General features: G+C 35.6%; 1 protein-coding gene across 11 annotated transcripts in view; it reads left to right on the top strand.

Moving 5' to 3' along the window:
- A4GALT (alpha 1,4-galactosyltransferase (P blood group)) overlaps positions 1 to 12,500 on the top strand; it is a 1,248,973-nt gene that overhangs the window by 32,134 nt on the left and 1,204,339 nt on the right. The window lies entirely within an intron of this gene.

Raw genomic sequence — 12,500 nt, forward strand, 5'->3', positions numbered from 1 at the left:
GTGAATGTGGAAGAGAGGTGAAGAAGACAGTACAGGTAGGGTGGAATGGGTGGAGAAGAGTGTCAGGAGTGATTTGTGACAGACGGATACCAATAAGAGTGAAAGGGAAGGTCTACAAGATGTAAGTGAGACCAGCTATGTTATATGGGTTGGAGACTGTAGCACTGTCAAAAAGGCAGGAGTCAGAGATGGATGTGGCAGAGTTAAAGATGTTAAGATTTGCACTGGGTGTGACTAGGATGGACAGGATTAGGAATCAGTATATTAGAGGGCCAGCTCAGGTTGGACAGTTTGGAGACAAAGCAAGAGAGGCGAGAATGCATTGGTCTGGACATGTGCTGAGGAGGGATGCTGGGTATATTGGGAAAAGGATGCTAAAGATGGAGCTGCCAGGTAAGAGGAAAAGAGGAAGGCCTAAGATGAGGTTTATGGATATGGTGAGAGAGGACATGCAGGTGGTTGGTGTGAAAGAGCATGATGCAGAGGACAGGAAAAAATGGAAACAGATGATTCGCTGTGGCGACCCCTAACGGGAACAGCCAAAAGAAGATGATGAATAGCCACACTGTGACATATACCTCATCGCATCACGAGTCAGTGTTTCAGATTTGTTTTAAACCTATTTTGATTTACTAATAGCCGCACTGTGACATATACATCACATCACGAGTCAGTGTTTCAGATTTGTTTTAAACCTATTTGATTTACTAGTAACCACACTGTGACATATACATCACATCACGAGTCAGTGTTTCAGATTTGTTTTAAACCTATTTTGATTTACTAATAACTGCACTGTGACATATACAACATTGCATCATGAGTCAGTGTTTCAGATTAGTTTTAAACCTATTTTGATTTACTAATAGCCGCACTGTGACATATACATCATTGCATCATGAGTCAGTGTTTCAGATTTGTTTTAAAACTATTTTGATTTACTAATTACCAAACTGTGACATATACCTCATCGCATCACAAGTCAGTGTTTCAGATTTGTTTTAAACCTATTTTGATTTAGTAATAGCTGCACTGTGGCATATACCTCATCGCATCACGAGTCAGTGTTTCAGATTTGTTTTAAACCTATTTTGATTTACTAATAGCCGCAGTGTGACATATACATCATCACATCACGAGTCAGTGTTTCAGATTTGTTTTAAACCTGTTTGATTTACTAATAGCCACACTGTGACATATACCTCATCGCATCATGAGTCAGTGTTTCAGATTTGTTTCAAACCTATTTTGATTTACTAATAGCCGCACTGTGACATATACATCATCGCATCATGAGTCAGTGTTTCAGATTTCTTTTAAACCTATTTTGATTTACTAATGACCACATTGTGACATATACATCATCGCATCATGAGTCAGTGTTTCAGATTTGTTTTAATCCTATTTTGATTTACTATTAACTGCATTGTGACATATACATCATAACATCACGAGTCAGTGTTTCAGATTTGTTTTAAACCTATTTTGATTTACTAATAACCGCACTGTGACATATACATCATTGCATCACGAGTCAGTGTTTCAGATTTGTTTTAAACCTATTTTGGTTTACTAATAACCACACTGTGACATACCTCATCACATCATGAGTCCATGTTCCAGATATGTTTTAAACCTATTTTGATTTACTAATAACCACACTGTGACATATACATCGTCACATTATGAGTCAGTGTTTCAGATTTTAAACCTATTTTGATTTACTAATAACCACACTGTGACATATACATCATCACATCACGAGTCAGTGTTTCAGATTTGTTTTAAACCTATTTTGATTTACTAATAACTGCACTGTGACATATACATCATCACATCATGAGTCAGTGTTTCAGATTTATTTTATGCCTATTTTGATTTACTAATTACCGCACTGTAACATATACATCATCACATCACGAGTCAGTGTTTCAGATTTGTTTTAAACCTATTTTGATTTACTAATAACCACACTGTGACATATACATCATCACATCACAAGTCAGTGTTTCAGATTTGTTTTAAACCTATTTTGATTTACTAATAACCACACTGTGACATATACATCATTGCATCACACGTCAGTGTTTTAGATTTGTTTTAAACCTATTTTGATTTGCTAATAACCACACTGCGACATATACATCATCACATCATGAGTCAGTGTTTCAGATTTGTTTTAAACCTATTTTGATTTACTAATAACCACACTGAGATATACATCATCGCATCATGAGTCAGTGTTTCAGATTTGTTTTAAACCTGTTTGATTTACTAATTACCAAACTGTGACATATACCTCATCGCATCATAAGTCAGTGTTTCAGATTTGTTTTAAGCCTATTTTGATTTACTAATAGCTGCACTGTGGCATATACCTCATCGCATCACAAGTCAGTGTTTCAGATTTGTTTTAAACCTATTTTGATTTACTAATAGCCGCACTGTGACATATACATCATCACATCACGAGTCAGTGTTTTAGATTTGTTTTAAACCTGTTTGATTTACTAATAGCCACACTGTGACATATACCTCATCACATCACGAGTCAGTGTTTCAGATTTGTTTTAAACCTATTTTGATTTACTAATAACCGCATTGTGACATATACATCATCGCATCAAGAGTCAGTGTTTCAGATATGTTTTAAACCTATTTTGATTTACTAATAACCACACTGTGACATATACATTATCACATCACGAGTCAGTGTTTCAGATTTGTTTTAAACCTATTTTGATTTACTAATAACTGCATTGTGACATATACATCATAACATCATGAGTCAGTATTTCAGATTTGTTTTAGACCTATTTTGATTTACTAATAACCGCACTGTGACATATACATCATCGCATCACGAGTCAGTGTTTCAGATTTGTTTTAAACCTGTTTTGGTTTACTAATAACCACACTGTGACATATACATAATCACATCACAAGTCAGTGTTTTAGATTTGTTTTAAACCTATGATTTACTAATAACCACACTGTGACATATACCTCATCGCATCATGAGTCCATGTTTCAGATACGTTTTAAACCTATTTTGATTTACTAATAACCACACTGTGATATATACATCATCACATCATGAGTCAGTGTTTCAAATTTATTTTAAACCTATTTTGATTTACTAATAACTGCACTGTGACATATACCTCATCGCATCATGAGTCCATGTTTCAGATACGTTTTAAACCTATTTTGATTTACTAATAACCACACTGTGATATATACATCATCACATCATGAGTCAGTGTTTCAAATTTATTTTAAACCTATTTTGATTTACTAATAACTGCACTGTGACATATACCTCATCGCATCATGAGTCCATGTTCCAGATATGTTTTAAACCTATTTTGATTTACTAATAACCACACTGTGACATATACATCATCACATCACGAGTCAGTGTTTCAGATTTATTTTAAACCTATTTTGATTTACTAATAACCGCACTGTAACATATACATCATTGCATCACAAGTCAGTGTTTCAGATTTGTTTTAAACCTATTTTGATTTACTAATAACCACACTGTGACATATACATCATTGCATCATGAGTCAGTGTTTCAGATTTGTTTTAAACCTCTTTTAATTTAAACCTCTTTTAATTTACTAATAACCACACTGTGACATATACATCATCGCATCATGAGTCAGTGTTTCAGATTTGTTTTAAACCTATTCTGATTTACTAATAACCACACTGTGACATATACATCATTGCATCATGAGTCAGTGTTTCTGATTTGTTTTAAACCTATTTTGATTTACTAATAACCACACTGTGACATATATATCATCACATCACGAGTCAGTGTTTTAGATTTGTTTTAAACCTATTTTGATTTACTAATAACCACACTGTGACATATACCTCATCACATCATAAGTCAGTGTTTCAGATTTGTTTTAAACCTATTTTGATTTACTAATAACCACACTGTGACATATACATCATTGCATCACAAGTCAGTGTTTTAGATTTCTTTTAAACCTATTTTGATTTACTAATAACCACACTGTGACATATACATCATCACATCATGAGTCAGTGTTTCAGATTTGTTTTAAACCTATTTTGATTTATTAATAACCACACTGTGACATATACATCATCATATCATGAGTCAGTGTTTCCGATTTGTTTTAAACCTATTTTGATTTACTAATAACCACACAGTGACATATACATCATCACATCACGAGTCAGTGTTTTAGATTTGTTTTAAACCTATTTTGATTTACTAATAACCACACTGTGACATATACATCATCACATCATGAGTCAGTGTTTCAGATTTGTTTTAAACCTGTTTTGATTTATTAATAACCACACTGTGACATATACATCATCATATCATGAGTCAGTGTTTCAGATTTCTTTTAAACCTGTTTGATTTACTAATAGCCGCACTGTGACATATACCTCGTCGCATCACAAGTCAGTGTTTCAGATTTGTTTTAAACCTGTTTTGATTTACTAATAACCACACTGTGACATATACATCATCGCATCACAATTTAGTGTTTCAGATTTGTTTTAAACCTATTTTGGTTTACTAATAACCATACTGTGACATATACATCATCGCTTCACAAGTTAGTGTTTCAGATTTGTTTTAAACCTATTTTGGTTTACTAATAACCACACTGTGACGTATACATCATCGCATCACAAGTTAGTGTTTCAGATTTGTTTTAAACCTATTTTGATTTACTAATAGCCACACTGTGACATATACATCATCACATCACGAGTCAGTGTTTCAGATTTATTTTAAACCTATTTTGATTTACTAATAACCACACTGTGACATATACATCATCGCATCACAATTTAGTGTTTCAGATTTGTTTTAAACCTATTTTGATTTACTAATAACCACACTGTGACATATACATCAGTGGCATCATTACTCATCAATCTCCTTTCTCTCATCTTATGTTGGGTTTGGGTACTGAATCAACTGTCACCACCTGTCTTGATTCAAAGCCACTCTCCTACCTTCTTTGGCAGTGATGCCTGACTGTTGTAAGTCTTTTCCCAAACAATCCATTGATCTCCTGGCTGGATTCTCATCTTCTCTTGTCTTCTTCCTGTCTTTCCTAAATCTACTTTACCAAACTGAATTCTGCTTTCATGCACATATCACTGAACCACTGCAATCTGTTCTTGCCCTTTCCTGTGTTTGGGGTCACAATGGATTACTCTGTGATGTCCTCATTTCCTTGTTCCACATCCTTTTACCCACAGCAGGCACTTCATCTCCATAGCGTCAGGTTTCCTCAGTCGTTGTGCTTTACTGCCCAGGTTTCGGTGCCATACCAAAGTACTAGCTGCACCAGCATTTTATATACATTACTTTTCACTTTCTTTGGCATTTGTCTGTCGCACTCCACACCTGACATTCCGTGTCATTTGGTGCAGCACCACTGACTCTACCTTTGATAACTTCATTCCATGTCCTCTTCTCCTCATCCACAACTCCCAGATTCTTGATGATGCTTTAACCACTTCTAATATTTTCCCTTCTGTCTTAATTTTCAGCTTCTTCTCATTTCTCCCATTCGCTACCATGACAGCTATTTTATCTATACAATGTTTTATCCTGTGTGCCTTCAGTTTTGCATTGCAATCCCCTACAAGGTGCTGAAGTTCCAGTTCCTGTTCAGAGTCTGCTTATAGTTCCACATTATCTGCATGCACCAGTTTTGGTGATCCATTCCCCCTGATCTATTTGTGAATGTAGTCCATCTCCAGAATGAATAGTAATACACACAGAAATGAACCATGATAAACACTTACTCCCAGTGGGAATCCATCTGTGAGACTGAACATTATTTACACATGTGATACTGGGTCCTTGTATATAGCCTGCAGTAATTCTCCCAGTGTTTCTGGGACTTTGAACCATTACATATACATTTCATAAGTCTCAGAATGCCCAGTTGGACTCTATCCTTCTTGTACCATTGTGGTATATTATGCAATACAAAATAGTGACTGCCATCATCCATATGGAATGCCAGATGTGACAAGATCATCATCTTGTAGGATATAATAACTTTTTTTTCACTAAAAAATGCTTAGTTATTAAAGTTCTAAGTTATACCTTTTATGCTTCATTATTAAGAATACAGCAGGTTCTGTGAGTGGATTTTAGGGCCATAAACTGAAACCAATAGCTTTACCTTTAAAAGAACATGGGGTAGTTATATTCTGAACTGAAAACTATATGAGCTACAGTGCACACTAATTGTTATGAGTCTTACACTGAAGGTTTGCAGGCTGTTGTTTATCAGTGTCTTATAACTGTCTGTTTCTTAGTGACAAGTGTAACACTTTTGTACAAACTATACTACATGTATGAGAGATAAATCCTCTGATTTCCCCTGTCTCAGAGCCTCTGACTGCTTACTCCTTGTTTTGTCCTTTATCTAGTGACTGACTTCTTCTGTAAAGGGCTGGGGAAATATTTCAAAAAATCAGGAATGTATTCCCAAGTATCAGGAAAGATAACTATTTATTCTTTACGTGATTCTATTGTTTCCTTAATGGAGAATCTTGATAGAATATCTCAAGAAATATCTACCAGATGTAAACAAGTGTAACTGCTACAGAAATAAGGGTTAAACAATGAAATACTTTGATAATACTCAAACACCTGTAATTCCACAGAGGCTAAGCCTTCTTATCTCTCAATGACATTAATAAAGCACAGCTTGTGATATAAAATGCTGTGAATGTTGAGAACACAAATTCCTTGTATAGTAAATACCAGGTGAATTAACCTGCTTCTTGATTACCTCTAATGTCTCTCTTAATAGTATGTTCCCTGCACCTCTGTTGTGTGCTTTGCATTTCTGCTTTTCACTTCCACGTCCCTCATATATAACTTAAACTTCTACACCCGTGCTACTGTACCTCCAATATCTTTCTAGTATTCTAATTTTTGTGTTGTCTGCTTTCCCTGTAACTACCCCTTTTTTTACCTCTTACTCCAATCAACCTCTCTTGTACATAACTAAAACTTCTTCACCTCCAGCACTAATTCCTTTATCCTTCCAATTTGTGTCATGCTGTGTGTGTGTGTGTGTGTGTGTGTGTGTGTGTGTGTGTGTGTGTGTGTGTGTGTGTGTGTGTGTGTGTGTGTGTGGTGTGCGTGTGCGTGTGCACACACATACACACACACACACACACACATAAATAATAGCTTAATTTTAAATACATCACCGTCCTTGCGTATGTTGCCCTATTACTTAACGGAGATAAATAAGTAAAGAGCAGAGCTTTACTGTAATTAGTTTCCTAAACAGATGGCTGTTGGACTATGCTTTTCCAGCTTCCATTAAATACCATGATACTGGAACTGTATTATGCAATTGCAGAGTCCCTGATGACTTGTCAGTAATAGGATTCTTGGGGATTTATTGCAGTAGATGAAGTTAACAAGAGTGTAATCAAATTCCGCTGAAGCATGGCTTGCTTGGATAGTCCATCCTAACTAAAATTTCATAGATGAATAATATCATTTTAATTTGATAATATGCTGAAACTGTCATTTTTGTATGCATGCGTTTCTTTGTAGTTTCAGCAACAATAATACAGATGAAAGAGTGCATGGAATTGTAAATAAGTAACTTACATTTTCAACATACAAGACAGCAGCCAAGCTTACTAGGGAACATCCATTTCACATTCTGTGTTATCATCTGGTCCAGTTTGTCAAGTTCCAGTTATCAGTTTATCATCCTTTTAAGTTTTGGAAGTTATACTGTATTTACCTAGCTTTTATGGTTAGTTTGATGTGCCCAGCTGACATGTCTTTATACTGTTTACTCTTGTTTTGCCAAAAGTGCTTGACTATGGAGAAAGGGAAGTGTTAAGGTTTAGAAAGCACTGATTGTTCCCCTTTCTCCATAGCTGTGATACCTCAGAGTTAGTGTTGTTAGATACACACATACACACACACATATATATATATATATATATATATATATATATATATATATATATATACATATACATATATACATATATATATATATATATATATATATATATATATATATATATACATATACATATATATATATATATATATATATACACATCTGTGTGTATGAGTATCACAGCGTGTGGGTACAGCACCCCTGTCCCACATGGGGTGCATGGTATTTTGGAATATCACCTTTGTCTCAGCATCTAAGTATCAGAATTGACTAATATGTTTGTGATTTTGTTTTCTGCTTGTTTTTTTGTTAAAAAGAAATTGCAGTAGCATGGGTTTTCGTGAATAAGCCAGCTTCGGGAGTGATGACTCTTTAAAGATCACAGTATGTTTGAAGTTGGTTTTGTTGGGGTCATGTAGTGGTCCTCACAGATGAGGTTTAGGGTCTCACTACCTTCAGCACTCAAAGGGAAAAAGCTATTTTGGATGCATAGTTGACTGCTGTGCAGATGTATGTGACACCCACCATATTTATCAGTATATTATGAGGGCAATTTTGTTTTACTTGTTACAGCAAAGTCACTTGTATGTTTGTGGAATGCATGCAGAGAAGATAAAGGGAGAAATAAGTCCTCCCTGATATTCTTCCTTACTTTCTCAGAATGTATCCCAAAGGTATGCACACAACAGTCATATGTACTTCAAGTTTCCAGTTTCTACTTTTTTATGAAAATAAATTTGTGAGTACACTTAACATGTCACAGCATCTTGAAGATGGTTTCCCACAGAAGACGTAACTTTTAGGGCTCTTACTCCTTTAGCTGTCTAGCTCACAGTAAAGACATTGGCATTCGACCCTCTTTTTCTAATTTTGTTCATAGGGTCTGGGAGTAATGTCATTGTTATTTCAATTGCCAGTATTAATGTAAACAACCTGCCAGCCTGTCTCAGCACCATTTTGAAGCCCGAGTATAAAAATAACCCCCCAGTTCTTTCAGATGTGGAACTGAAGCACATTTTGATCTCAGTGTGACCATGGGAGGGGTCACCATGTTGTGAATCAAACTGAGATAAAATTAAAATGTATTAAGAAGTCATTGGCTTATTAAACAAGCATAATAACCCAAATAAAAATTGAGTGGCTTAAAAATAACCAATAAATAAGACAGCAAGTCCCGAAAGCACTTGCTGTTTAATAAATTCCTTTAAGCCTTCAAGAGATTTCTCATCTGTGATTTATATATTTATTTCTTTTATTTGTCTTGCTGTTCAGTCCACTGTGGCATTTTCCTTATTTTATTAAACATAATATACTGATCAAACTCAATAAAATAAAATATCAGCTCTACATCATCAAAAGTGATTTGATATAAAATAAATGAATAAGATAAAACCATAGCAGTAAAAAGTAGATTCAATATTAAAAATAAATGTTAAGAATTATATATTAAAATGGATAAGAAGACATTATGTTTTATGGAAATGAATGTTTTATGGGAGTTCTTAAACTGCTCCATCAACAGCACATGTAGCAGCAAACAGGGCAATGACTTCTCCCTTAGTGGTCTTCATATACCCTGAGCATCATCAGCAACTGTTTGTCTACCTGACTATTGATAAGGCACCCCCAACAACCCCTTGATGTAAAAGAGACCCAAATCTTGTAATTCAAAATAAGATTAGGATTACCTGCAACCATGGCATACTATGTACCAAAGCTATCAGACTAGAGAGTAGTGATTCACTCTCATTGCTATATAGGCAGCAGGATTTTGCAACAGCTGAAAGTGGCCAATGACCGCAATATGCATTCACCTGTAATGGGCTGCATTACAATAAACTGGACACAAAGAGGCCAAAGTATGAGTGGCCATAAACAAATTCTTTGCTGCAAGTTACAGACATACCTCTCAACTGCACAAATCTTTGCAGAATGTCCAGATTTTTACTTCTTATTTTTGGTCTGTTGCTAATAACATTTTTGGTTTTCTGGGAAATCACTGAGGATTAAAGTCACTAAATAATGACATAAATTTGATTTTCAGACTTCATATCCTTCAGAAAATGCATGCTAACATAAATCGTGTTATTCGAGCAACTTTCTAAGTCTATAAGAGTAATATTTAAAAGTCTCCCCTATTTTTGGGCCTTTGTCCCACCCATAATTTTAGGCTTTGTCCAGATTTTCAGTGCAAAGAGGTTGAGAGGTATGGTCGGTCACAGGTTTAATTCAAGCAGTGCTCCTAAGATGAAAAAAAAAAAAAAAGATTTAACAAGTCTGAACACTTGGTTCTTGGCTGTAGGACAGTCATCAAGCATAAAGACCAGACTTCAAACCCATGCCACCAACTCCAGCCTGTTTACACCATAAATAATCATTATGGAGAGACTAGAAAAGGTAGAGGACTTGTGGATCAAGTGAAGTGTCATTGTCCAATTAAAGGTGGCATTCAGGCTACCTTGTAATGTGGCTGGGAGATGCATGTTCCTTTGTAAAGTAGAGACGCAACTGAGTATTATCTGCATGGTAGTTATACCTGAAAACTTTATATCACTGAATAACTTTCCCTAGTAAAAGAATATAAAAAAAATGAACAATAGCAGACACAGAGAAACCAAGATTAGGTTTGCATGGAACTACACAAGAGACAGTTACTTGAGAAATTACCCCAATTAACCCCAAAGTCATTTATCTGAGTGCGACCTGAGTGATAAGAGGCTCATTAGTTTTGAACTGGGGCTTACAGACCAGGCACTGCAACATGATTGCATGATCCATGATGTTCAGTGCAGCTGGGATATCAAATAGGGCCAATGTAGAATAACAACATGGTTCCCTCACTACCAGGAGGTCAAAGGTACCACTCAAGAGGGCTGTAGCAGTACCATCCCTTCATCTGAAGCAAAAAGACAAATAAAAAAGATTGTGGCCAGAACTGGAGGGATGGAGGGAGATGAATACCTGCTACAGCAGTGGTTGAAGATTTTTTATTCTTGTGAATACTATCCAGGCTTTTCTGTAATATTCTGAGAGGTTACTTTAGTTAAATATTATACATGGGGCACAACAGAGGATAGCAGTAAAGGAAAACAAAATAAAAGACACAAATATTGCTCTTGCTGGTCATGAGCAGATTATTGTACTTAAGACAGATAATCTTGAAGCTGCTGTCCAGATTTTTCAGGTGAAATGTTGTCACTACCAATCCCTATGTATGGTGCTCACTCATGTTTGAGAGTGCCATGTCTACCTCTTTATGAAATGAAACAGTATAGTTTGCCAATCTCTGGAATAGGTAAAGCAGTTGGAAGAGATGGTTAATGTTAATTACATGTTGATTAAGTTGGAAGAGATGGTTACTGTTAATTACATGGTGGTTTGTTTGGAAGAGATGGTTCATGTTAATTACATGGCGGTTAGGTTGGAAGAGATAGTCCATGTTAATTACATGGTGGTTTGTTTGGAAGAGATGGTTCATGTTAATTACATGGTGGTTAGGTTGGAAGAGATGGTTTATGTTAATTATATGGTGGTTAGTTTGGAAGAAATGGTTCATGTTAATTATATGGTGGTTAAGTTGGAAGAGATGGTTTATGTTAATTATATGGTGGTTAGTTTGGAAGAGATGGTTCATGTCAATTACATGGTGGTTAGGCTAGAGAAGGACAGATGAGAATAGAGGTGGAAGGATACAGGTTACATGTTTCTGAATGCAGTTATGAAGACAAGGGACAGATTCAGACATTGGACTAGGAAGAAAAATGTACTGGTAATGGTGATTTTAACCTGCTGCAATCTGGTTGGTCTCCCTGCATAAGTGGATGAGACAGAAAATTAAATTAAGATGCTGTAGCAGGAAGGATTTATCTGTTATGTTGCTGTACCAGGCGGTAAATAAAATTTTATTAGATAAAATTCTGAGAAGACTGGATAAGGTGGGTAATGTGGAAGTGAAGTCTACGTTTGGTTAAAGATGCAGGGGAACAAGCATAGATTTGCATCAAAATCTTTGTATCCATTTTTATAAAGGGAACAAGAGGCAGGTTCTGCTTGGTTAAGAGAGTTAATTAGTATGTAATGGAAGAGAGACTAATTTTGGTAGTTGAGAGGTGAGAAGAACTTAATCATGATAGAGGATAAGGTACAGGGCCAGACTTCCAATTATACTTCTTAAAAATCTGGCTGATGGTTTGTCATCTCCTTTGTTGATTCTGTTTAACAGATCACTTAATGAGGTGGTGTTAAAGACTGGTAAATGTCAACTGTATTGCCATTATATAAGTGTATATACTCATGACAGTATAGTAGTTACAAGCCTGTCAGTCTGACATCTGCTATGGCCATGGTTATGCAGAAGACTGTTAAAGGAGAGGTTGATGATGTTCCATGCTGATGGTGTCTTTTGTTTGGGAGACAACGTGGTTTCACAGTGGGGAGATCCTGTCAGATAAAGCTGCTGCAATTTTGTAATTGACTGGCTTTGGAAGTGTAAAATGATAGATCAGCAAATGTATTGTCAGTAGATTTTAC

Source organism: Protopterus annectens, chromosome 11.part0 (assembly GCF_019279795.1).
Source record: "Protopterus annectens isolate FY-2018-M chromosome 11.part0, PAN1.0, whole genome shotgun sequence".
Classification (NCBI taxonomy): Eukaryota; Metazoa; Chordata; order Ceratodontiformes; family Protopteridae; genus Protopterus; species Protopterus annectens.